The sequence below is a fragment of the Sardina pilchardus genome, chromosome 1 (assembly GCF_963854185.1).
Source record: "Sardina pilchardus chromosome 1, fSarPil1.1, whole genome shotgun sequence".
Lineage (NCBI taxonomy): Eukaryota > Metazoa > Chordata > Actinopteri > Clupeiformes > Clupeidae > Sardina > Sardina pilchardus.
In genome coordinates this window covers 26,364,688-26,391,723 of record NC_084994.1, presented here as the reverse complement: position 1 = coordinate 26,391,723, position 27,036 = coordinate 26,364,688, and the positions used below count along the sequence as shown (strand labels likewise).

Here is a 27,036-nt window from a genome sequence, read left to right as displayed (position 1 = left end):
TCCTGTGCCATCCACCCATGTGGTATACCAGAATCTCTTCCTAACTGCACAAGCATATGTGTAATAGCTGTGGAGTTCCACTGAGGAGCCCTTCAATGCACAGATTCTCTGTGGGGTGTAGGTCACACTCCAGAAACTCACACCTGAAGCATGGACACACACAGACAAATAAACACCATTGAAATCATCCTCCGTGTTTAATTATCCTATACCTACTGTTGTCATAACCAGGAACAGACATTATTATACAATTATTTTCAAAATATATACTGCAACTGCAAGTCATTTAAATTACTACTAGTAATAATAATGATACATATAAACTTTACTTCTGCATGTTTTTCTTTCTCAGTGTGTCTGCAGAAATAAATGCAGTGGCAACAAAACTAAAACAAAAAACTACAATAAGTAATCTGTACTCACACAGAGGTGGTGATGGGTGAGCCTCATGTCCTCTTACAGCACAGGAGTAATTGCCATTATCTTCTTTGCTAAATGAGGCTATGGACAGGGTGTTGCTGCTGGTTGTGTGTGAGTTACCCAGAGGCTGTGAGTTCCTGTACCAGATGTAGGTGGAGTTGGTACTCAGACTGCAGGTGGTGCTGCAGGTCAGTGTCACATTGTCTCCCTCCTTCACTGATTCTGGACTCACATTCACACGTAGATCTGTGTGCAAAAGGACTTAAGTAATTGCTGTCATATACATGTAGGAAACTTAAGTCATTACTTAAATGCAACAAACACTTCATCAATCATTTTATATTTAAAATGAATTTTCCAGAACACTAACCTGAGAGTGTCAGAGAGACTTCCTTGCTACTCCATTTCCCTATTGGGATATCAGTTATAAACCTGAAAATGTATTTTTCCTGACTGTCACTCTCTTTTAGACCTTTGATTCGTAGACTACAGTTGCTCACTTTATCCTCAATATATTCCACACGCCCCGTATATCTGGAATCCAGACTCAAGTCATCTGTTGCTTTTGTCCCAGTTGTCCATTTGATGTACCAGAATGCCTCTATGACTTGACGACCACTTGGATATGTGTAAGTGCAGGGAATGTCCACAAATGACCCATTTAAACCACAGATGCTGGTAGAGGGATACATCACATTCCAATCACTGTTGCCACCCTGACCAAGGACACCTGGTCACATGATAGAAAGAGGTTCAAATCTACTGGACCTTTCACAATTGATGATTTGCCTTAGAGTTCAGATTTGACAGATACAATGGGGTGCATTGGCGGTGCATTGTGGGAAATACACTTTTTAGCTGCTCATAACCTCATACACAGTACCACTGTTGATATGATCACTTTGAGATTAGTCACACAGAATCAGATGCTGCTTCAACACTTTATGAAGAGAGTTCACTGTCTGAAATCGTTGACATTTTGGCTTTGATGCACATCGTAAAACAACCTAGAGAAGAGAAGGCCGGCAGAGCTCACGCCTAAGATATAAGAATGTAAACATATGGCAGGATTACCTGAAAAAAGGCAACAGACTGTGGTGAGAATCACAGGACCTGTTGTGAATGACATGGCTCCATCAACCGTTACAAAAGGACAACCCTGTGGATTCAGTGATGAAAGATATTTCATATTGATGGAGGTACTGTAGGAATGAGATCTAGTACCTACTTTTTTTTATTCAACAGGGAGAATAACTGCTTGAACCTATACCATGAACAAGGAAGTCTTACCACATTTTACTTGATATACATGTACTGTAAATCTGCATGGACAGTGGGCAGAGATTAAAGAAGGCAGGTGAAGAATTTGACAATATTCCTTACTGCAGCTTGTAAAATAACAAAGATAGTCATTTTAAATCATGATCTTCAAAACTAGCTCTAAAATGTGTAAAAGTACTCTCATTAACACAGCTACTATCGACTAACGTAACTTTCAGTGAATGTGATGACTTCACCCAATATGAGCAGAAACAAACATGCTGATGCAGCAAGCAGCTCACTACTTCCCTTAGGCTACTTAAGTAAAACATAACGGGCACATTACGAGTACATTAACACATTTCAAACACATCAAACTTTTCATATCTTACAAGCCTAATGCTATTTTTATGATTTGTTTGTATTTTTCACATGGTATACTGTAGGCCCACAGGTTTGATTAACCATAAAGACAATGTGTTATTTCAGTCAAATGCAAACATGAAAGTTAAGTAAAGAAATAAAAATAAGTAAAGAAATAAATATCATGGTAATAAAAAGTCATACTTTGTTTACCAAAAGAGACATACAAATCCAGTTATCTTGCATGATGCTAACATCTGTATCACAACACCGATTTTTTAGAAGCACAGTTGCAGAACACCAGTCATGCAATTCCTACATGCAAACAATTACTGAATGGGGGCCTTGTGATATTTAAGCATCATCAGCTCTCCATCTGTCTGAGTGTGGTGAGACTATTACATCCTCACTATTATGAAATGTTACATTCTTCTACACACACTCTCAGTTTTAGGCATGTTGGAAATAACACAGTACACAGAGGATGCAAAATGACACGAAGATGGTAATACTAACACTTTCATTGGTCAGCTCAGCTGAAGTTTAGCCTTGTTCTCTTTCATTGGTCTGCATCACAATTGCACTCATCTGTATGCAAATCAGTTTATATTATTATATTATGTAAACAGGAGGATAATAATAACACACTGTTGGATCCATCTCTTTAAACTCTTAGTGGGGTACAGATTAAGAACAGGAGAGTGTAGAGAAGCTGTCACCGTCCTATCTTTCAAAACTAGAACAAGGAAAGTATATACTGGTTTCATTTTTGCATGTGTTGTTGTTGTTGTTTTTCAATAATTATCTACTAAAGAAGTAAAATAGTGCACTTACTTGTGTTAACTGAGACGTTAGTGAGAGAGCCGTTCTGTATAGGGGAACTTCTTAAGCTAGTGGTAAATGTATATAGATATGGTTGTGTTTGTGTGTGTGTGTGTGTGTGTGTGTGTGTGTGTGTGTGTGTGTGGTGGGTTAGCCCATGTAGGAGGAGCTGTTAGAACTGATGCACTGTGTGATGAACTGAGTCTGTGAGTGACTACATCTTACTAGTTGGACCATTCAGCTAGATTAACAAGTGCATTTCATTTAACATGATTACAGTTCCAAAAAATGTATTTAGCCCGTGCTTCTCTTTTTGTCTTGTCTGGGACACCGAAAGATCGGAATGCACAAAACTTGGTGGGCATGTAGTCCCACAAGAATGACACGGAGCCATTGTTTTTCATTTACACACCCATATTAACACACATTATGCATAAGAACACAAACACTCACATATAAAGACAAATGCACAGACATACACACACAGAAGACATGTACACACACAGCACACAGGCACACACACACAAGCTCACACGTTCACCCACACACACACAGACACGTGCACAAGCACACGCACGTGCAGGCGTACACACTCACAAACACTTCTCTTTTTGTTTCCCTACCGTACATCTTACATCTTACTAGTTGAACCATTCAACTAAGTGTATTTTATTTAATTGTAAATGATTACATTCCAATAATTTAATTAATTATTTGATTAATTAATTAATTAATTAATTATCATTATGAACATCATCATCATGCCAGGGTACTCTGCTGATGCTGATCTGACATCATCCCCTTGTCCTGAACGTGACGCTGTGGTTGTCTCAATTCGCTGGTTGTTATGGTGATGGGCTGATGTGGTTACTTCTTGTTGTCTGCCTGGAAACTGTTAGAATGTGTGATGGCGGTTGGTGAGCTAGCCTGTTCTCCATCTCTTGCAGACTCTGATCCTTTCACTTTGGGATCCTCCTCATCCTACTCTCTCTCCAAACCCTTTCTAAATTCCTGATCATTGTTTTAAAAGATTGGTGAACCACAGTTGGGATGGTTTGTACAGCTCCTCGTCTTCATATTTACTCACACATGGCTATGGTCCATAATTGAGATGAACCTGGGTTGCTGAATTGACTATATTCTTTAGTCTCTTGATCTCACTGCATAAGTTTATACAATTTACAGAGTAACTATGTACTGTGCATGTGTGTGTGTTTGTGTGTGTGTGTGTGTGTGTGTGTGATTTAGCCTCCCTGCAAGAGGTGGCCTAAGGGCTGCAGCAGTGGCCTGAGGATGTAGCCTTCTGTTCTGTATTTATATTGAGGGTGGGGTTTTCTTGTAGCCTAGCCTTGTGCTTGTGTATGCAACTGTTATGTGTGCAAATTTAATTGACATGGGGCAATGTTTGTCTTTTATGAGTGACGAGGTGACCATCACTTGCTGAACCAGGTATTCAACTAAAGTCACTTTGGTTGTTCTTATTTTTCATATACAGTAGAAGCATTTGCTTTGTTGAAGATGGTGTTATTTTTAGTTTCTTATGACTGATTCACTATTAAAGCAGCACTACACCAGTTTGCTCTCAGGGTCCCCATACAGTTGAGAAGCACAATAATGAACACACAAAATCATCTTTTGAGACAAATTATTTATTGATTAACATAACTCTGATATAATATAGACTAACCGTTTTTTACATAAATATACTTACTTTTGTCTTTTTTCTCTTGGTTGCTGAGCTGCTAATTATCATAACTCTCCACTCTGCATTTTGTGTATATTGAGAGGGTTGTGTGGATGGCATGTTACACTAAATGGGTGGACACCTCACACTTCGAACAATAAGGAAAGCAGAGAAAGGTCAAGACACTGATGCTGCAACAACAATCAACAGAAAAACTGCACGTGTATTGATATTTGATAAGTTAGCACTTCATCTCACAATCACAGAATCATTTTACTCCCACAGAAGTTTTTGTAACAACCCTTATTTGCATTTATGTGTTTGTTGTTGTGACAGACACCTCTGTACAGTTTTGTTCTAGTAAGCCTTTTTTCTTATACTTTTTCAAAGTACATAGCATAGCACACTTCCCCCCTCCCCCTTCCCCTGTTTATGAACCTCAATAAACAGTTGATAAAACAAAAAAAGCATTGCACACTTTATCTCTAAAACAAGTAATTTTAAATCTTAAGCAACCACTCTTTAAGTCTAAGTACTCTCGAGGTTTAAGCAAACACTCTTTAAATCTAAGTATACTCTTTAAGTTTAAGTAAACACTCTTCACATCTAAGTAAAAACACTCTTTAAGTTTAGTAAACACTCTTTAAGTCTAAGCAGTTCCACGCAGATTGTCTATTATTGCAGCATTCACACATTTAACTCCAGCTTGCTCTAGATTAAGCAGTAACACGAAGTTAATATTTTGCGTACTATCAGACTTTTCCACAGTTTACTTTAATTTCTCTGACCATTCTAATTTTTCTGACCATTCATTCAGGCCAGGCTGATGCTCTACATGTATGTACACCATTTTCTTAGTTCCCGTAGTCTGGAGACTCAGTTGGGACTGAAGTTGCAGAGGTGTAGGTGGCACCATCAGCTGATACTTTCACATTCTGAGAGCAACACACATAAAATAAATGTAATTTAACATATAATTATATATATTATTTTATTGTATTATATTTACATTATTTGGCGCAAAACAACACAAATTATCATATTCATGGACATGTCAGATAGACCTCGTTAACTGAGAACCTGTGCATCTTGCATCAGCAGAATTAGGCTGAACATGCAGTTAATGTACACTTGTAGCTAGATGGGTACAAGTTGGAATAACCTTAATTTGTATGTCTACATGTTAATTTGAGTTAAATAGGGTTATTCTACCTTATTTATTGAAATTTTATTTCACAAACAGACGAAATCAGTGTTCTCTTGCTTTGCATAAGTGGAACGTAAACATCACACAACTGAGTTCAAAATGCTGAGTGATAATAGGCTTCATGCTCCGAAGGCTGTTCAGGTACCTCATTTGTTTTCAATACACTATAATGTATTTAGTGTCTAAATGGACCCACTTGGTTGTTGCACCTATAGTGAATCAGCACGTTACGGTATGAAAGGATTTCATGTGTGTGTTAAAAGTTTTATTATTGGGCAAACCATACCTTCAGTGTTGGGATGAACATGTAATGACTGACAACACAGCTAACGCTCCACACTAAACAAATGAGGTACCTGAACAGCATTCCGTGTATATAGCCTATTAGCTGTCAGAGTCTGAGAATATCTGAAATCATTAAATATCTCTGTTTCAATAGCAATCAATGTCAAAGCAATCAGCCATCTTATTAAACAATGAGAGGCAAGAACTTACTGCAAGAGTGTCATATTCCGGTGATAGGGTCCTAAGGTTCAGAGCTGTGTATGTGTCATCACTTGAGGCCTGTAACAATAATAACGTGTTTAGAGGTGCACTGCAACCTGAGCTGTGTGCACACAGTGATCAGATACATTAACAAAGCATTAGCAAAACATTGGCATAACCTGAGCTGTGTGCGCTCACTGACTGACTGATCAATAACATTAGCAAAACATAATGTGTACAGTATATACTGGAAATGCCCTAATGCAGTTTATTTCTGACCATCTGTATATACATTACAATAGGAATAATTATATTATGGTGCTAGATTTAGTTGGGACACCTTTAAATAGGCAGTGTTTACCTGTGTGTTGCTGTGTGTGCTCCTTGAGGTTATTGTTGATTGAGTCTTCTGTCTCCTTTATTCCAAAACACAAACAAAGTTTAACCTATTGCGTGCAGACACAGAATAGCTACATATTATTATTAATTACAGAGACTTATTTTACAGAATAAAATATATATTGAATATATTATATTGAATATATATTTTATTCTGTAAAATAAGGCTCTGTAATTAATCTCAATAAACCAATATAAACGTATTTCTCTGTTACTTGCCTCCAACACATGATGACCACCAGCAGGAGAGCTACAGCTGAGATGCCCCTCAAAACACTAAACAGGATTCCTCTGTGTGAATCAGGATCTAAAGAGAAACATTTAGAAAAACATTGTTTTGCTGACAAATTTAAATGTGAGAAGTCTACCTGTTTAAAAATAAATCAATAGAGAAATGCTGAGAAGAAGAACACACTACACAGATGAAAGGGTAACCTCTCATAGCATATAGGTATGTGGGGGGGATTCTGGGGTCTCAATAAGGTACTAGTGGCCGTCCTGCCACAATACTATTTGGAATTCACAAGACAATCAACAGCAATATGATTTACCTGCCAAAATACATGAGTGACAAATGTGTGGGCAGTTTAAATATTGAGATTTTATCTTTAAATGAGTCTGTGTATTTCAAGTTCCACACTTACAGGTTACATTTATGTGTACTGCTGAAGAGTTGCGTTTCCCAATCTCATTCTCAGCCACACAGTAGTAGAGTCCACTCTGCTCAGAGCTGATGTTCACAAGGCTGTGATTCTGACTCCATCCAACTTGTGAAGCGCGACCTTCAAACAAATTGTACCAGGTGTAGGTGTGCACTGGTGGGTTGGCATCACTGCTGCAGGTCAGAGTCACTGAACTGCCCTCTTCTATGTCAACAGAGGGGCTGTCTGATACGGAGGTTTTTCTTGGAACATCTATATTTTAACAACAGAAATCGGCACTGATCACAGCAAAGTCAGAGTTGATTTTGTTTAACACCATGCAGTATAGGTAGATACTGGACAAAATTTTATTTAATTTCACAAAACAATTAACAAATATATGATCATGACACATGGGTAGCACGTATATAGACAGGTTTAAATATTGACAAGTTGTCTTTAAAAGAGTCTTTGTAATTCAAGTTTCACACCCCTTGCCAAGAAGGGAGCATATGTAAGAATGTTTTTTATCAACTATAGCTCTACGTTTAATACCATCATCCACTGCAGGCTAGTCAACAAACTAGGGGTGGCACGGTTCACAAAATCTACGGTTCGGTTCGTATCACGGTTTAGGGTCACGGTTTTCGGTTCGGTGCGGTTCTTGTTGTTATTTTTTCTTTTACTCTTTAACACTCCAGAAACATATTTCCGCACATAGCTTAATCATCCACAATTAGGCTAGAGTATTTAGAGAATAGTTATCATGTAATTTTTTAACAAGATGTAAAGCTTGTCTTTATTTGAAACACACACACATTATGTAATTATTTATTCATTCTATATACTGACATGTCTGATATTCATAACAGCAAACTTTGTGCAGATTAGCCTACTATTCATTATAACTCCACCTCTTAAATTTAGCTGTCTGGCTGAAGCCTCAAAATATTGTAAACAAAGTAGCAGGCTAAGCTCATCATACTCTACTGGTTGGACTGTTCAGTTTCCCCACATGTGTTTTAGTTTCAAGGTAAGCTAATACTTTTTCTCCTTGGGACAGGCCCTTTTAAGCCTTGGAGTTGAAAACATTGGTATTGAGATGGTCAGTCAACTTGAATGCAAGAGATTTTATCAAATGTCTGATGCTAACCGTTTTTAACAGTAATTTAGCTAATCGTCTTCTGTGCGTCATTGAGTTCACGATTGTGAATGTTCTATTTGGATTAATGTGCATGTCGAGGGCGGGTGTCCATTGAACGCGCACAAGAGCGGGCCAAGGAGAATGAATTTACTTCTACTGTTTGGTAAAGTTGCACGCATAGTCTACAGTTGCGGAAGAACATGCTTCCACCCGAGCAGGGTCAGGTGCATTAGTTTGACCACGCTAGGGATGATCTCTCGCACTTGTACGGTGTACATTTTAGGACATCCTCAGACTCAGGTGTCAGACTCAGAAAAACAACCGTCATCTTCAGACAAAACTGTCTCAGTGTCAGAAAAAAACTTGTCATCCTCAGACAAAACTATGTCAGCGTCAGAAAAATCTTATCATCCTCAGACAAAACTGTGTCAGAGTCAGGAAAACCTCTGTCAGAGTCAGACAAAAAAGTCTCGGGTGAAAAGTTCTCAGAGTCAGGTCTCGGAAAAAAAGAGTCAGACAAAAAAGTTTCGGGTGAAAAGTTGTCAGGTCTCGGAAAAAAAGAGTCAGACAAAAAAGTCTCGGGTGAAAAGTTTTCAGAGTCAGGTCTCGGAAAAAAAGAGTCAGACAAAAAAGTCTCGGGTGAAAAGTTGTCAGAGTCAGGTCTCAGAAAAAATGCTGTCGGAAAAAAAGAGTCAGACAAAAAAGTCTCGGGTGAAAAGTTGTCAGGTCTCGGAAAAAAAGAGTCAGACAAAAAAGTCTCGGGTGAAAAGTTGTCAGAGTCAGGTCTCGGAAAAAAAGAGTCAGACAAAAAAGTCTCGGGTGAAAAGTTCTCAGAGTCAGGTCTCAGAAAGACCTGACAACTTTTCACCCGAGACTTTTTTGTCTGACTCTTTTTTTCCGAGACCTGACTCTGAAAACTTTTCACCCGAGACTTTTTTGTCTGACTCTTTTTTTCCGAGACCTGACAACTTTTCACCCGAGACTTTTTTGTCTGACTCTTTTTTTCCGAGTCCTGACTCTGAGAACTTTTCACCCGAGACTTTTTTGTCTGACTCTGACAGAGGTTTTCCTGACTCTGACACAGTTTTGTCTGAGGATGATAAGGTTTTTCTGACGCTGACATAGTTTTGTCTGAGGATGACAAGTTTTTTTCTGACGCTGAGACAGTTTTGTCTGAAGATGACGGTTGTTTTTCTGAGTCTGACACCTGAGTCTGAGGATGTCCTAAAATGTACACTGTAGACTTGCCATTTCTAAAACCTTGCGCGCAGCACTCAAAACTCTCGCACGTAAGGGAAACACGTCGTCACATATGGGAATCAATTGCGCATGCCATAACTAGCCTGAACCGTAGGACCGTACGACGAACACACACTCCGAACCGTGACATGCGAACCGCACGGTTCGGAGCATTTTTCAAAAACCGTGCCATCCCTACAACAAACTGTTCGGCTTGGGTTTCAATAGCTTCCTGTGTGCTGTTTGTGGATTAAAGACTTTCTTTCCAACCACCCACAGATAGACTTGGTACACAACTCTCTCCCAGTTAGTCTTACCATCAGCACTTGGGTGCCTGGGACCAGCACTCTAGTCACTTGACACTTTTGACTGCATTCCCACACACCCAATAAACACAATAACTAAATCTGCAGATGACACAACAGTGGTGGATCTTATTTCTAACAACAATGGAACCCAGTACCGTGAGGAAATAAACAGACTGCTGGACTGGTACATAGACAATAACCTCACACTCAACACCACTAACACAAAATACCTCAATAACCTCACACTCAACACCAACAAGACAAAAGACCTCAATAACCTCACACTCAACACCAACAAGACAAAAGACCTCAATAACCTCACACTCAACACCAACAAGACAAAAGACCTCAATAACCTCACACTCAACATCAACAAGACAAAAGACCTCAATAACCTTACACTCAACACCAATAAGACAAAAGACCTCAATAACCTCACACTCAACACCAACAAGACAAAAGACCTCAATAACCTCACACTCAACACCAACAAGACAAAAGACCTCAATAACCTCACACTCAACATCAACAAGACAAAAGACCTCAATAACCTCACACTCAACACCAACAAGACAAAAGACCTCAATAACCTCACACTCAACACCAACAAGACAAAAGACCTCAATAACCTTACACTCAACACCAACAAGACAAAAGACCTCAATAACCTCACACTCAACATCAACAAGACAAAAGACCTCAATAACCTTACACTCAACACCAATAAGACAAAAGACCTCAATAACCTTACACTCAACACCAACAAGACAAAAGACCTCAATAACCTCACACTCAACACCAACAAGACAAAAGACCTCAATAACCTCACACTCAACACCAACAAGACAAAAGACCTCAATAACCTCACACTCAACACCAACAAGGCAAAAGACCTCATTAGTGATTTTAGGAGACACCGTGAGGACCAATCTCCTCTTGCCAAGATGAGAGGGTTGGCTGGGTCAAGTTTCTGGAGACTTACATTAGTGATGATCTCACATGGACAGTTAACACCTCTGCCCTTGTCAGAGAGGTGCAGCAGTGGCTCTATCTCCTACAGTATGCCATGGACACTGTGTAGAATAGCCACCTGTCTGTAGAGCTGCTCAGAGTCCTTACATACTCATAGTCTGGTGTGCAAACTGCACTGAGGCAGGTCACAAAAGACTCTGAAAGAGCATAAAAATCAGTCATAATAAATTGGACTTCCACTGCCCTCTCTGGAGGACAATTTCTGGACTTGTTGCCTCAGGGGAACATCATCCCTTCACTCCCTGTTCTCTTTGGTACCCGGCGATACACAACACTGATCATGCACACCAGACTGAATAACAGTTTCTATGCAAGGGCTATTAGCGAATAGACCAAACCAAACGACAATGTGCAATAATGGGACTACTTGATGCTGATGATATTTCATGTGTGTGTGTGTGTGTGTGTGTGTGTGTGTGTGTGTGTGTGTGTGTGTGTGTGTGTGTGTGTGTGTGTGTGTGTGTGTGTGTGTGTGTGTGTATTTGTGAATTTGCAAGAGAGTGTTTTTTACTATTCATAATTGTCTTTTACATGTTGTGTATGAGTGGAACTGTATTTTTTGTATGTCTTAAGATTCAGGCACAGCACAGCAAATGTCCTTGTTTTTTATGTACAATGACAGTAAAGGCCATTCTATTCAATTCTATTCCATTCTTGGAGAATATGATAGAAACCTTTTATGTCAGCAAATCATTTATGTTTATTTCACATTCCATACATGGATTTATAGTGTCAGATGCCATAGTTATATAAAATCATCATAAAAAATGGTATGAATCACATACTTACATCTGACACTGAGACTCATTTCAGGTGATCTGTGAATCTCATGTCCCTTAACAGCACAGGAGTATTTGCCTGCATCTTCAGGACTGGCTGAGTGTATGTACAGCCTGTTGTCTGCTGTGTGTAGATTATCAACGGGCTGTGAGTTCCTGTACCAGATGTAGGTGGGGTTGGTACTCAGACTGCAGGTGGTGTTGCAGGTCAGTGTCACTGTGTCTCCCTCCTTCACAATAGCAGGATTAACCAGCACTTGCAGTCCTAAAATAAATTGCATTGTATTAATGGACAATCTAATACACATGATGTCTCTGAACATTTGCATGTCTGTAGTAATGAAAATTACCTGTAACTGTGAGTTCAACATTTTCACCAGAATACTTTCCTCCCTCTTTGTCAGTTAAAAAACTGAAGGTATATAATTTTGCATCATCAAGGTTCAGGTTTCTTATGCTCAGAGTGTGGTTATTGTTGCTATTTTCTGTATAAACCACACGGTCATGATAATGATCAGTCTCTTTCAGATCCTCCTTTCCTGTGCCATCCACCCATGTGGTAAACCAGAAAGCCTTTGTGACTGTAAGATCACAAGGGTATGTGTAATAGCTGTTGAGTTCCACTGAGGAGCCCTTCAAGGCACAGATGCTCTGTTGGGTGTAGGTCACACTATATCCACTCGGAATACCTGAAACATGGATACAAACACACACACACACACACACACACACACACACACACACACACACACACACACACACACACACACACACACAAACACTCCGTGTTTAATTATCCTATACTTACTATTGTCATAACCAGGAACAGACATTATACTACAATTATTTTCAAAATATATACTGACACATTGCAACTGCAAGTCATTAAAATGATCACTACTACTACTACAAATAATAGATATAAACTTTGCTTCTGCATGTTTTTCTATCTCATAGTGTCTGCAGAAAAGAAAACGCAGTGGCAACAAAGCTAAAACAAAAAAAAAAGCTGCAATAAGTCATCTGTACTTACACACAGATGGTGATGGGTGATCCTCATGTCCTCTTACAGCACAGGAGTAATAACCAGCATCCTCTTTGCTAAAGGAGGCTATGGACAGGGTGTTGCTGCTGGTTGTGTGTGAGTTACCCAGAGGCTGTGAGTTCCTGTACCAGATGTAGGAGGGGTTGTTACTCAGACTGCAGGTGGTGTTGCAGGTCAGTGTCACTGTGTCTCCCTCCTTCACTGCTGCTGGACTAATTGTTACATGAAGACCTGAAATAAATTGCATTGTATTAATGGCCAGTTTTTACCTAATAATAATTTACATGTCTCTGAACATTTGCATGTTATGTAGTAATGAAAATTACCTGTAATTGTGAGTTCAACTTTTTCACCAGCATACCTCCCTTTCTCTTTATTAGTGATAAATCTGAAGCGATAATGGTTTGAGTCTCTAGTGGTCAGATTTCTTATGGTCAGAGTGTGGTTATTTTTCTTATTTTCAGTGTAAGTCAATCGGCCGTCATAATGTTTAATCAGTTTCAAATCCTCCTTTCCTGTACCATCCACCCATGTGGTAAACCAGAATGTCTTATTGACAGTACACTCTTCAGGGTATGTGTAATAGCTGTTGAGTTCCACTGAGGAGCCCTTCAAGGCACAGATACTCTGTGGGGTGTAGGTCACACTCCAGCAACTCAGAACACCTGAAACATGGATAAACACAAACAAATAGACACCACTGAAGTCATCCTACGTGTTTAATTATCCTATACCTACTATTGTCATAACCAGGAACAGACATAGGCAAACTACATGTTTTTCTATCTCAGTGTGTCTGCAGAAATAAATGCAGTGGCAACAGAACTAAAACAAAAACTGCAATAAGTAATCTGTACTTACACACAGATGGTGATGGATGATCCTCATGTCCTCTTACAGCACAGGAGTAATAACCAGCATCCTCTCTGCTAAATGAGGCTATGGACAGGGTGTTGCTGCTGGTTGTGTGTGAGTTACTCAGAGGCTGTGAGTACCTGTACCAGATGTAGGTGGGGTTGTTACTCAGACTGCAGGTGGTGCTGCAGGTCAGTGTCACTGTGTCTCCCTCCTCCACTGATTCTGGACTCACTTTCACATGCAGATCTGTGTGCAAAAGGACTTAAGTCATTACAGTACTGTCACATTAGGTCATTACTTAAATGCAAGAAACATAAATCATTTTATATCTCAAATTAATTTCCTAGAACACTAACCTGTAAGTGTCAGAGAGACCTCAGATCCAGAGTATTTCCCTGTTGGGTCATTAGTTATAAACCTGAATTGGTATTGTTCCCCAGTGTCACTGTCTGTCAGATCCTTGACTCGTAGCGTGCAGTTGTTCACTTTATCACCAAGATATTCCACACGCCCCTGATATCTGGAATCCAGACTCAAGTCATCTGCGAGTTTTGTCCCAGTCCTCGAGTTGACGTACCAGAATGCCTCTCTGATTTTTAGATTACTTGGATATGAGTAAGTGCAGGGGATGTCCACAAATGACCCCTTTAAACCATAGATGCTGGGAGAGGAATACGTCACACTGTACTCATCCTTACTGTAAGATAATGGATGTCAAGGAATACACGATGAGCCACGGATGCACAGTTCACAACTTTATTGTGTGTAGCATTATTCAACTGAACCACGAATCAAGTCAGACCTAATATATATACTAGACTGCTAGTGCCACCCAGTGGTGGAACAATACATTACATCTCCCTTTCTTCAGCCTATAAAGAAAACATACCATTGTTAGAAAGGGCTCAGCAGCGAAATCAACTTTAAGCATAATGTGATTCACATTATTTAACAATTAAACATTAGGTGGCCTAACCGATAACAAAGAACAACAGTAACAAAATAACTGTTTAGCCCAAAAATATAAATTGTCTGAGCAACTACTATAGCACTTTGGCACCATATCAGAAAGTTACTGAATGAACTACCATCATAATAAAAGCCTACAGGTCCAGTCTTTTAGGAGGCTTTACTGCTCTGCCCTGTTTAGTGATGTAGGGCATAGGGCTTGGCACTTGGCCAGAGTTCAAATGTTTCTCTGTAGGTGGGCCTAAAGCCTCACCGAGTGAGGGAAGTGTCTCTGCTGTACCTGCTCTGTCGATGGGTGTACCTGGCTGGACGGCTGGAAGGATGGCTGGGCCTGGCAGGACGGCTGGATCTGGATCGCTGGCCGGTTCTCCCCATGTGTCGTCTGGCATGAAGTGTCGCGACTGGTTGGCCGTTGCTGTGCTCTTTCGGAGATGCTGTATGTTGCGGCGGAACTCCTTACCTCCATGGTCCACGACGTAGGACCTGGGCGCGCTGTGTTTTCGGACGACGACTGCCGGAGACCACTTTCTGTTGCCTGGGTATGGTTGCATCCTCACCTCTTCTCCCGGTTGCAGTGTCGAGCGGTGTGGAGTTGTTCTGTTTCTATCATGGTAATGCTTCTGGAGGGCTTTGGATCGGTCGAGTATGTCTCTGACTTTAGAGGAGTCGTACGCCTTGGGAATCAGCAGCTGTCGGGCAGCAGGGAGTTGGTTCCTGGGTCTCCTACCCATCAGGAGCTGTGCAGGAGACAGTTCCACTGATTCTAGGGGGGTCGTCCTGTAGTTGAGCAGGGCCAAGTGTTTATCTGAAGCCTTGTTCCACATTCTTTTCACCGTTTGCACTGCTCTCTCCGCCTCTCCGTTAGAGTGAGGAGTGTGAGGGGATGAGGACTGATGCACAATGCCATAAGTTTGGCAGAAATCTCTGAACTCCTCACATCCATACTGCGGGCCGTTATCGGTTCGAATGACGGCGGGGATGCCATGTCTACTGAACTGAGATTTCAGCACCTCGATGGTGGTGCGGCTGCGCTGGTCTTTTAGTTCATCTACCTCAATGAACTTTGAAAAATAGTCCACTAAAATAATGTAATGTTTACCTTCAAACTCAAAAATGTCTGAGGCCACCTGTTCAAAGGGAAGCTCAGGAGTTTCTGTCGGTTTCAGTGGCAATTTGGGTAGCCTATTTTGGTATTCTGCGCACATGGTGCAATCTCTCACCATTTCCTCTATCTGAGCATTCATGCCTGGCCAGTAAAGTACTTCCCGCGCTCTTCGCTTATTCTTCACCATTCCAAGGTGAGATTGGTGTATGAGCATTAACATGCGTTGCCTCATAGTGGGTGGGACAACTATGCGCAGCCCCTTGTATATCACTCCATCGCTTATCGCAAGCTGGGATCTTGAGTCCCAGTACGGCTGGACAGCTGCTGGTGCCTTCCTCCTTTTCAATGGCCATCCGCGCTGTATTGAATTCTGCAGAGAGCTAAGTTCCCTCTCTGTGCACTCCTTGAGCTCAGCATACCTCTCCCCACTCACAGCCACGTAGTTCAGCATGGACACACACTCCAACTCCTTCAGCTCTGGAGTGTTGTATGGCAGCTGGGCTCTTGACAGTGTGTCTGGCAGCTCCATATCCTTCCCTTTCCTGTATCTGACCGTCAAATCGTACCACTGCAGGCGGAGGCGCATCCTCTGAATGCGCATGGGTGTAGCCAGGAGGGACTTTTTGAAAATATCCTCCAGTGGCTTGTGGTCATTATACACTGTGACGGGCTTGCCAAAGATGTAATTATGGAATTTGGCGCATGCGTGGACGATAGACAGCGTCTCTTTCTCTATCTGAGCATAGCGAGTCTCAGCATCCGTCAGAGATCTGGATGAGAAAGCGACTGGATGATTGTCTTGCAGTAGTACAGCGCCCAACCCACTGCTGCTGGCGTCACAGAAAATGTCCACAGGCTGCGCTGGATCAAAGTACTTCAGTACTGGAGGATGCGAACAGAGGTCTTTGAGCCTGGCAAAGGCTTTTTCCTGTGCTGGTTGCCATGAGAATTCCACATTGCTTTTCAGAAGTTGTCGCAGAGGTGCATCTTCTTCACTCAGGTTGGGTATGAATTTGGACAGATACGTGACAAATCCCAGGAATCGGCGTATCCCTTCTTTATCAGTGGGTGCTGCCATGGCTCTGACAGCTTCGACTTTGGCTGGGTCTGGTTTCAGACCATCTGCAGTCAGTAAGTGGCCCACGTATGACACCTGGCTTTGGCGAATGTGGCACTTATTGAAATTCAGCTTTAAATTGTAGCTGGTTGCTCGCTCAATCACCTTGCGTAGGATTTCATCGTGCACTTCTACGCTGGGGGCTGCAATCAATATGTCATCCATGATGGCTATGGCTCCCGTGATGCCCTCAAGCATGCCATCCATGATGCGCTGGTATATTTCGGGTGCACATTTGATGCCAAATGGTAGCCTTAGCCACCTGAATCTGCCAATGGGCGTGTTGAAAGTCGTGAGTACTGAGGACTCTTCATCCAGTTCAATTTGGAGGAAACCCGATTTGGCATCGAGGACAGAGAAGATCTGTGCGCCCGGCATGGAGGCTACAACTTCCTCTACGGTCCGCATTGGGTAGTGCTCTCTTTTGATTACTTTATTGAGATCGCTGGGATCTATGCAGATTCTGATCTTGTCTCCCCTGTAGACTGCCACCATAGAGCTGACCCATTCAGTGGGCTGCTCCACCCTAGCAATGTATCCATCTTCCTCCATTTCATGTAGTTTCTGCACAATCTTTTCTTTAAGCGCGGCGGGCTGCCTGCGCACAGGATGGACAACCCCTTTGGCGTTCGGCTCAATTTTTATTGTGTACTTGCCAGGTAAGGTCCCTGTTGTGCGAACCAGTTCAGGAAAGTCACACAGGCCTTGTGGAATAGCCTCTGAAAGGCTGGCCTTGCACTGTCGTTTCCCAGAGGTGGCATGCAGGGAGTTAAGTCTTGCTATCAAGCCTAAAGCTTCAGCTGTGGACCCACTAAGTACACTCTCCTGGGCAATATCCACTATCTCGAATTCGGCCTTCACTGTTTGCTCTTTATGGCGAATTGGCAGATCAACTGCAGCTACTGGCTTGAGCTTGTGATTCGAGTAAGAGCGCAGCAGCTTGTTGGAGCGCTTCAACTCACCTGCATGCGCGAGCTTCTGGTAGCTGCTCAGAGTCAGAGTATTGCATTTGGCCCCAGTATCTATTCTAAACGTGACTTCCTGAGACAGAATGTTCACGTGTATTGCCCATTTATCAGCTGCTAGCGAGTTAACAGGGTGTACAGTGTCAGTCAGGCTAATGTTTAGAATCTCTTCATCGGTCTCGTGCTCTGCTACGTCTAGTGAATGAACAGCACGTTTGCGGCACACAGCCATCCAGTGGTTCGCTTTGTGGCAGTATGAGCATGTAGAGCCTTTTGCTGGACACTTTCCATCGTTCCACTTATGCTCGGGGTGCTTGCCACAGCTAGGACAGGAGGCTAGGGGCTTCTGCTGAGCAAACCTTGAACGTTCGGGGGGATAGCGAGTTTTCCGATTTTGACTAGCAGCTCTGGGTGGCGCGTTTTCCGCTACCATAGACACTTGCGAACATGAGGATTCATCGCGGACAATTTTCATTTGCTTTCGGGACATTTCATATTGCTGCGCAATCTCTAAAGCCTTATCCAGCGTCAACGTTTCCCCTTTGTCAAGCAATCGTTCTTGTACTTTTTTCTCATAGACACCGGCGATAATGCCATCGATAAGCATGTCATCTGGGGTTGTATATTCACAGTCCATCAACAGTATTCGTAAGTCTTTCACAAAGTTGTCAAATCCCTCACTCGTACCTTGTTTCCTCTGTTTGAAGCGGTGACGAGCGATCCTCTTATTCTTCCTCGGTCTAACGTAGGCTTCAAACTTATCCAGTACCTTTTCCGGATCCTCCTTATCTCCATCAGCCCAGGTCAGAGTTTTGTAAATTTCCCTGCCTTGCTCTCCTATCCACATACCTAGCCAGCCGGCCTGTTGCTTCCCGCTTAGCTCGGATAGGGGTCCATCAAACACGAAGGCAACGTGACTTCGAAACCTGCTGAATTCTTGATATAAATCAGCCGCATCCCAGTCGATCCTTGGGTGCTCAAACGGTGGTGTAGCCATAGCCATGGTCCACTTCTGACACCATGTAAGATAATGGATGTCAAGGAATACACGATGAGCCACGGATGCACAGTTCACAACTTTATTGTGTGTAGCATTATTCAACTGAACCACGAATCAAGTCAGACCTAATATATATACTAGACTGCTAGTGCCACCCAGTGGTGGAACAATACATTACACTTACCAAAGACACCTGGTCACATGATAGAAAGTGGTTAAAGCATCACTGCTACTGAACCTTTCACAACTGAAGATCTGCCTTAGAATTCAGATTTGGCAGCAGTTGACTGCAATGTGGTGAAGTGCATTGTGGGAAATGCGTACTACACATTTTAACTGCTCGTAACCATGTACACAGGAACACTGTGGTGCTGCTTCAGGACTTTATGAAGAGAATACCGTCTGACATTTTAGTTTTGATGCACATCAGAGACTACCTAGGAAAAGAGAAGGCCCTCGAAAGCTTAGCCCTAAGAATGTAAATATATGGCAGGATTACCTGATAAAAGGCAACAGACTGTAGTGAGAATCACAGGGCCTTTTCTGCTTGACATGGCTCCATCAACCGTTACAAAAAAGACAAGCCTTTGGAGACAGTAATGAAAATGATTTCATGTAATGGAGGCAGGAAGTTAAATCCAGCACTCCTACATTTGTATTCGACAGAGAGATTACTGTAACTGCTTGCAAGTTTACCATGAACAAGGTAGTCTTGTGTAACTGCACCCTAAAATATGTTTTTAGAGCTGTTGATTGATTGAAATTACTCATAAGTGGTGAACTACACTATTACAGGGTTAATATTGACAAAAAACGTGTTTCCCGAGAAAAGTAACATTTCACATGATTTTGTGTTGGAGATATAGCTCTCCGCGCCCTCTACAGGTTGAAACATGCCATGGCATTTTGGTCCAAAATGCTATTGGAATGCTGACATAGACCTGCACTTCTCGTCCAACTCTACGTCACCGGGTCGGGTCGTTTCAAATTAGGAATGAAACGCCCCAACACCTGCTGCCCTGATTAGCCTACCTGTGATAAGCCATGTCTGCAGCACTCATTCCCAGATTGACACAAAATCACCATGGTTGATTGGCTGCAGAAGTACTGCACTCCCTTCCAAATTTCTGAACGTCCCGCCCATTTTGAAAGCCTTTTTCAGAAATGTGAAGTGGGTGGAGTTATGGGGTGAAGTTACACTTTAACATACTGTACAGTACGATATATAAATCTGCATGGACATAGTGACTTCTTAAGCTCTGAAGAGCCGTGTAATAAGTAAGGGGTAATGTATAGAACGCCGGTCTTTATCGGAAAATAATTCCCGACAGGATGAATAGAACCCCGACGCGCAGCGTTGCATTGTGAAGAGCTGTATAATAAGTAAAGAAATACATATCATGGCAATAAAATGTCATACTTTGATCACCAAAAGAGACATAATAATCCAACCATCTCATATGATGCTAATGTCCATATTTACCAATATTTTTAGAAGATTTACAAAGCAGCAGAACACCAGTCATGCATTGCTATTACAACATTAGCTCTAGTGGCAACAGTGCAGTGAAGTGGGGCACTGTGTGGTCAAATACAGTATGTAAGTTAAGCAGACGTGTAGCAGTGTGGTGGTCAAATGTTCATGTAAGTCAGGCTGTGTCTGATTATGGTGAGACTATTACACCGCCACTATTATGAAATGTTATGTTCTTCTACACACACTCTATCACACACTCTATCACACACATAGGCCTGCAGTACTACATTATGCTGGAAAGAACACAGTGCACTGAGGATGCTTGCAAAATGACATTAAGTGGGTTATACAAACACTTTCATTGGTCAACTCTGCTAAAGTTTAGCCTTGTTCTCTTTCATTGGTCAGCTCTGCTAAAGTTTAGCCTTGTTCACTTTCATTGGTCAAGTTTAGCCTTCTTTTTCATTGGTCAGCTCCGCTAAAGTTTAGCCTTGTTCTCTTTCATTGGTCAGCTCTGCTAAAGTTTAGCCTTATTCTTTTTCATTGGTCAACTCTGCTAAAGTTTAGCCTTGTTCTCTTTCATTGGTCAGCTCAGCTTACGTTTAGCCTTGTTCACTCTCATTGGTCAGCTCAGCTAAAGTTTAGCCTTGTTCTCTTTCATTGGTCAGCATTATATGCACTCATCTGTATGCAAATCAGTTTATATCATTTTACATGTTATATTATATAAAGGGAAGGACAATACTAACACACCGTTGGATCCATCTTGCTATCTTTACACTCTTAATGGGGTACAGATTAAGAACAGGAGAGTCTAGAGAAGCTGTTACCTTCATATCTTTCAAAACTATAACAGGAAGGAAAGAATATACTGGTTTCATTTTGTACGTGTTGTTGTTATTTTTCCAATAACTATCGACTAAAGAAGTAAATAGTGCACTTACTTGTGTTTGCTGAGAGGGAGAGAGAGAGCCGTTCTGTCTATATGGGAACTTCTTAAGCTAGTGGTAAATGTATAAGTGTGTGTGTGTGTGTGTGTGTGTGTGTGTGTGTGTGTGTGTGTGGTGGGGTAGCCCATGTAGGAGGAGCTGTTAGAACTGTTATGTGGAGACTGTGCTGTGACTGTACATCTTACTAGTTGGTACATTCAACTAGGATAACAAGTGCATTTTATTTAAAATGATTACAGTTCCAAAAGTTGTATTTGCCCATGCTTCTCTTTTTGTCTTGTCTGGGACACTGAAAGATGTGTGACACACATTCGCGTAAAAACACAAACACTCACACATACTGTAAAGACAAATGCACAGACATATGCACACAGAAGACATGCATGCACACAACACACAGGCACACACGCACAGACTCACACGCTCACCCACACACACACACAGACACGTGCACAAGCACACGCACGTGCAGGCGTACACACACTCACAAACACTTCTCTTTTTGTTTCCCTACCGTACATCTTACATCTTAGTTGAACCATTCAACTAAGTGTATTTTATTTGACTGTAAATGATTACATTCCAATAATTGTATTTATTATTTTTATTTATTTATTTATGTATTCGTCTATTTTCATTATGTACATCGTTATTGTGCCAGGCTACTCTGTTATGGCGTTACAATAGTGCCAAAAAACACTCGCTCGATAAACATACATTCGAGCGTATTTTATTATTTCGCGCTCGTAAATATTTACTGCGAGCGCGCAAATTATCTCTGCGCGCGCGTAGTCAGAGGTAACTTCTCTCCGAGCGAGGAAAAAACTTCTCCGAGCGAGGAGAAATCTGACCAGCGGGCCAAACTGTCACTCTGCTCTCTCGAAGTTGATTTCTGCTCGCGCGCGAGGAAAGAAAATTTCTGCTCGCGCGAGGAAAGTTTCTGCTCCCCTGTGTCTCTACTTGGAGGCGGAACCAGGAATGGTACTGGCTCTTCTGTCATTGGCCGTTTCTGAAGAATGAGATTTAATTGACAGCCCGCCTCAGTCGGTAGGAAAGTTTTACCTACGGTTAACAGAGAAGCGAGTAGAGCTGTGTTAATGGTTGTTTCGAAAACTTTGAGCGATTAAAATTCACAGGTGGTGAAAATTGTGCACAGCAGAACTACCCTATCAAAATTCTGTCATAGATATAAATTGTTCCATGAACAGTTTATAGTAATTGTGAAGGTAACGTTGATGTTAGCTAGCTGCTAGATAGCTAGCGTCAGATCAAAACACAACATAACACAGGTTGTAAATGCACTTCAATAAAGCTGTTTAGTAAAATGGCACTGTATTTTATTTTTTAGTTGTTGCGTGCGTAGTTGCTTATAGTCTCCAATGTATGTTGAGTGGTGTTGAGTAATAGACAGGCAGGCATGGCAATAGGTCGTCTACAGCTGGCCAGCTAGCAGGCTATATCTTAGAATGAATGAGAAAAAGCCCAAAATAAGGTAGTGAATATTGATCTGTCAGGCAAGAGGAAGTGCGTCGAAATAACTACTGTTAAAATCAGTCTGGGGTAACAAAATAATATCGAAAAGATATGCAAAATGGCTGTGGTTTGTCAACAGTAACTTGTCTTGAGTAGGCCTATCCATCAATATAATGTCATTGTTTAAGACCTGAACGATTTTGAGCATATTGCAGAGTAATGACAAACGCACTAAACGGACAGGAGCCTAACTTGCTGCTTACCTTAAAGTTCACCTTACACAAAAGGCCAAGCGAGTAGTACACCATTGTGTAAATGTGTGTCTGTCCTTTACATGATCATCATTTGCATATCCAAGAACATACCTCATAAAAACACGCCTAAGAAATTGGCAAATTGATGCAACACTATGCAAGACAAATATTTCTTTCCCCAAAGTTCACTCGGTGTTCCAGAAGTTCATCTTTGCTAAAATTTTACCCACTAACTTCAGCCAACAAGACTGCGTTGACATAAACATTATTACTTTAAAGGGAATCCATCCAGAACCTGTTAAAAATCCGATCAGGCAGCTGCGGATTGAAATCTACTATGTACTGTATATAAAGATTGGTGTCAAAGTGTCAGGAAGGAACATATTTTATTGTATGGGGAAACAATATGATGATGGAAGTACAATACATGAAAAAATACATGAACATCCAAAACACAATGTACAAATTACTATAAACCAATTACTATTCTAAGATGGACGGTGGCTAGCGTTTTCTCAGTGTCCTGCCTTAAGAACTGCAGTCAAGAATCAATCTCACATTTGGGCAGAATGTGTAACATTTCAACTAGGCTACAGTGCAGGGGAGACCATAGTTAGGAGCATACTGTAGGTAGGAATTACCACTGCATCTGTCAGTGCTAAAGGATAGAAGTGCCTATACATTATAAGTAATAATCAGTCTGGTAGGAGGAGAAAGTGGTAGAAGGAGGGTGGAGAGGATGGAGGTAGAGGAGAGAAAAACATGGTAAGTAAGTGCACATTGGGTGTGTCAGAAGCGCCAGGAGAATAGGTATCCTTGAAGAGTTAGAGTTGTGTAGCTGTGCATCTAGGCCCATCTTCTGTGCTTTGTGTAGTCTGCATCTGCATCCGTATCCCAGACACAATATATGGAGAGCTGGAGCCGCTGCATGTGGTCAGTCTTCTTACTTGTCGCTCCAGGTCCTCTGTCCTACTTGACCTGCATCCAGTGCACCTGATGGAAACACAGTTTTCACAGGAACACTTAAAGGTAGGGTATGGAATGAGCTTTGTTGGCCATTTTTGCAAAATCACTTGAAATCCTATTCCTAACCCACTTATAGCCACTAAGTTGGAAGCACTGAAATGTAAATTAAACACGTCAATCATCTGCGGAACGGGCAGGACTCGAAAAACTCCAGCCAATAGAATTCCTCACCCCATACCATCATTTCACAGCTCGTTCGTCAATCTAACGTCTTACTCCTCTTCCTCCTCCCCACCGCGCGCGACCCTTTCGAAAGCTGGTGACCGCGAGTCAGTGCTGAAACGAAACCAACTGCCTGCTGCTGCACGTCCATGTTCCCCTCTTGTTGTATGTGTCACTTCATTTCTATACAAACTAACTAAGGCAGCGGATATCTACGGAAACTCAATCACCCACGCAATAAATAAGCTATGTAGCAAAAATTACATTTTACCGTGACACGAAGAGTGCTGTAAACATGAAATCGAAACTTAACAGCTTGGAGCTACGGTGGAATAGGCGAACCAACGGGCCAGCACTAAACTTGGATATTTCAGGAGATAATTGCCCTGGTAAGAACAAACCAGATTCTGTTCAAATATACACACCTATGGCTACTGAACCATATGTACTACAACCCTTTGGAGGTGAATAAAGAATGTAATTGGGGAAGTTGATGTGAGTGATTGTATGGAGACTAGAGCTCATAGTGCTGTAGACGCCAGGCTGGCATTTCATTTAGCCTGGCTCGCTCTCGCGCTGCGCATTTGAATTGTCGCTCGTGCATGGAGGGCGGGACTTGAGGTTGTATATGTTCAAACTCTGCCGTCCGTTTTGCTAATTCCGTACCCAACCTTTAATGACCAGTCCAGATCAAGAATAGCTTATTTCCAGAGTCTGTCATCCTGCTAAACTGTAAGCAACAATGCTAATTCATCAAAATACATTTACTATTACAGTGGTAAGTTACGAGTACTGTAAGAAAGAGGGAGATAGTCTGCACACTATGTGGGCTCCGAAAATATACATTATTTATCTCTAAGTGACTTTTCGATCACACATGTATTTCAATCTAAACCCTTTCTTGTGATGCTTCCATCATGTTACTAGTAAAGCCAGCATCTTGTTATGGCATAGCAAATGCAACTGTCGTGCATGTGTTGCAGACATAAGCTATTTTTCTGTCTCTTTTTCCCCTTTGTATTGGATGGTATATTGGTCCTATGTAAATAATTGTGGTTGTATTTGTTGCTATTCCATGCTATCTATAGCCTAGAAATCTAGACGCCTAGCGGCAGCAAATGTAATTTGGCTGGCGGGGCAGTCTAGGCACGATCCATTGAGCCAGGGAGCTGAGAACCCCCAGCACCAGCGATCCAATCACAGAGCTTAACATAATGGTGACTGACATGCGACCAGAAGTTGCTACGGTAACGCATCCTGCTACTTGAAAACAAGAAGATGATTCGTTTAGCGTTATCCTATTGCGGGGAGGGAATTTGAAAGACAACTGTTTATCCCACCCCTCCGATTGAGCCCTGTCTATGGTGAGTGTCCAGACCCTACATCTTGATGTGGGTCTGGCTCGTCAGGCTATGCTATCTATGCATTTTCATACTGCTGCTGCTGTTCAGCCTTCACTGTACCTATGGGTGCACCCTGCCTGGTTAAGGCAGGTGCTTGATTGGCGCACCTATAGTTTTGTGATATAGGCCTTACGAAGATCCTGTGCAATCATAAAAAAAAAACATGGCCTTTTTTTTGGAAATAAAATATCTTTTTGGAGCCCACACAGACCTGAAAATGTGTTCAGTTGGAAATCAGTTATAGTACCGCAAATCTGCATCCGAGACACAAACCTGGAGAGCTGGAGCTGCTACATCAGTCCTCTCACTTGAGCCTACAGTTCCCCTGTCCTCACCTGAGTCGCATCCAATGCACCTGATGCAAAGCACAGACAGGTAGAAAAAGAATGAAACATATCGCAGGACCACTTTCAACTAAATCCAGATCAAGAATAGCAATGCCAATTAATTACGGCACATTACAATTACTGTAATGATGACATTAAGTTTTGAGTGCTGTGACAGTGGCACAAATAACAATCACCACAATAACCTACTACATAATAATTTACTACAATTTTGTACTACTCTACTTTTGACACCACAATAACCTGTTCAATCTGTGTTTCAGTAAAATGTGTAAGAAATATGAATGTTAAAAACAGACACACAAAGTACAGTCTAAACCTAGCTAACATGTCCTTGACTAGTTACCTAGATTTATCTATATCTTTAGCTAGATGTTGTATTGTTACCTAGGGCTTATCGGCTCTGCACTAGCTGCTAGAGAGACATTAAACTTCAACTGTCAAAAACACCTGAAGATGAGTGCTTCAGTTGTACTAAAACGTGTAAAGCTGCCCATGATATCGCTTACATTGAATCTCTTACGTGAAACACGAGCAAGTCTCTGCAACTTTTGGGCAGGAATTTGACGTAGCAGCTAATGGGTCACATTCGCCTTTACTGTTGAGTTGCCTACCAAGTGCCATAGAGCTAGCTATAGCCTGATCTTAAGTTAGCTATACCTACACTGCACAAAATATTTCTCAGTAACATATTTCCATCGAATTCAGTCCAGGTTATCCTACCTGAAAAAATGCCTGCTCAGCAGTAGAGGCATCTTCTTCTTCGGAGATCGTTGCTTCTGTAAAGAGGGCTGTCAATTAAATCTCACTCTTCAGAAACGGCCAATGACAGAAGAGCCAGTACCATTCCTGGTTCCGCCTCCAAGTAGAGACACAAACTTTCCTCGCGCGAGCAGAAATCTTCTTTCCTCGCGCGCGAGCAGAAATCAACTTCGAGAGAGCAGAGTGACAGTTTGGCCCGCTGGTCAGATTTCTCCTCGCTCGGAGAAGTTTTTTCCTCGCTCGGAGAGAAGTTTCCTCTGACTGCGCGCGCGCGCGGAGATAATTTGCGCTCGCAGTTAATATTTACGAGTGCGAAATAATAAAATACGCTCGAATGTA

The 27,036-nt window shown here is 41.7% G+C and overlaps 1 long non-coding RNA gene across 1 annotated transcript; it reads right to left on the bottom strand.

Annotated features, from left to right (window-relative positions):
• Positions 1–23,829: 23,829 nt before the first annotated feature.
• LOC134087083 (uncharacterized) lies at positions 23,830–26,704 on the bottom strand. The gene is made up of 3 exons (XR_009939800.1): positions 26,659–26,704; positions 25,862–25,943; positions 23,830–23,990 (listed from the first exon to the last, which is right to left on the bottom strand). It is a non-coding gene; the product is annotated as an uncharacterized LOC134087083 (long non-coding RNA).
• Between the last annotated feature and the right edge of the window lie 332 nt (positions 26,705–27,036).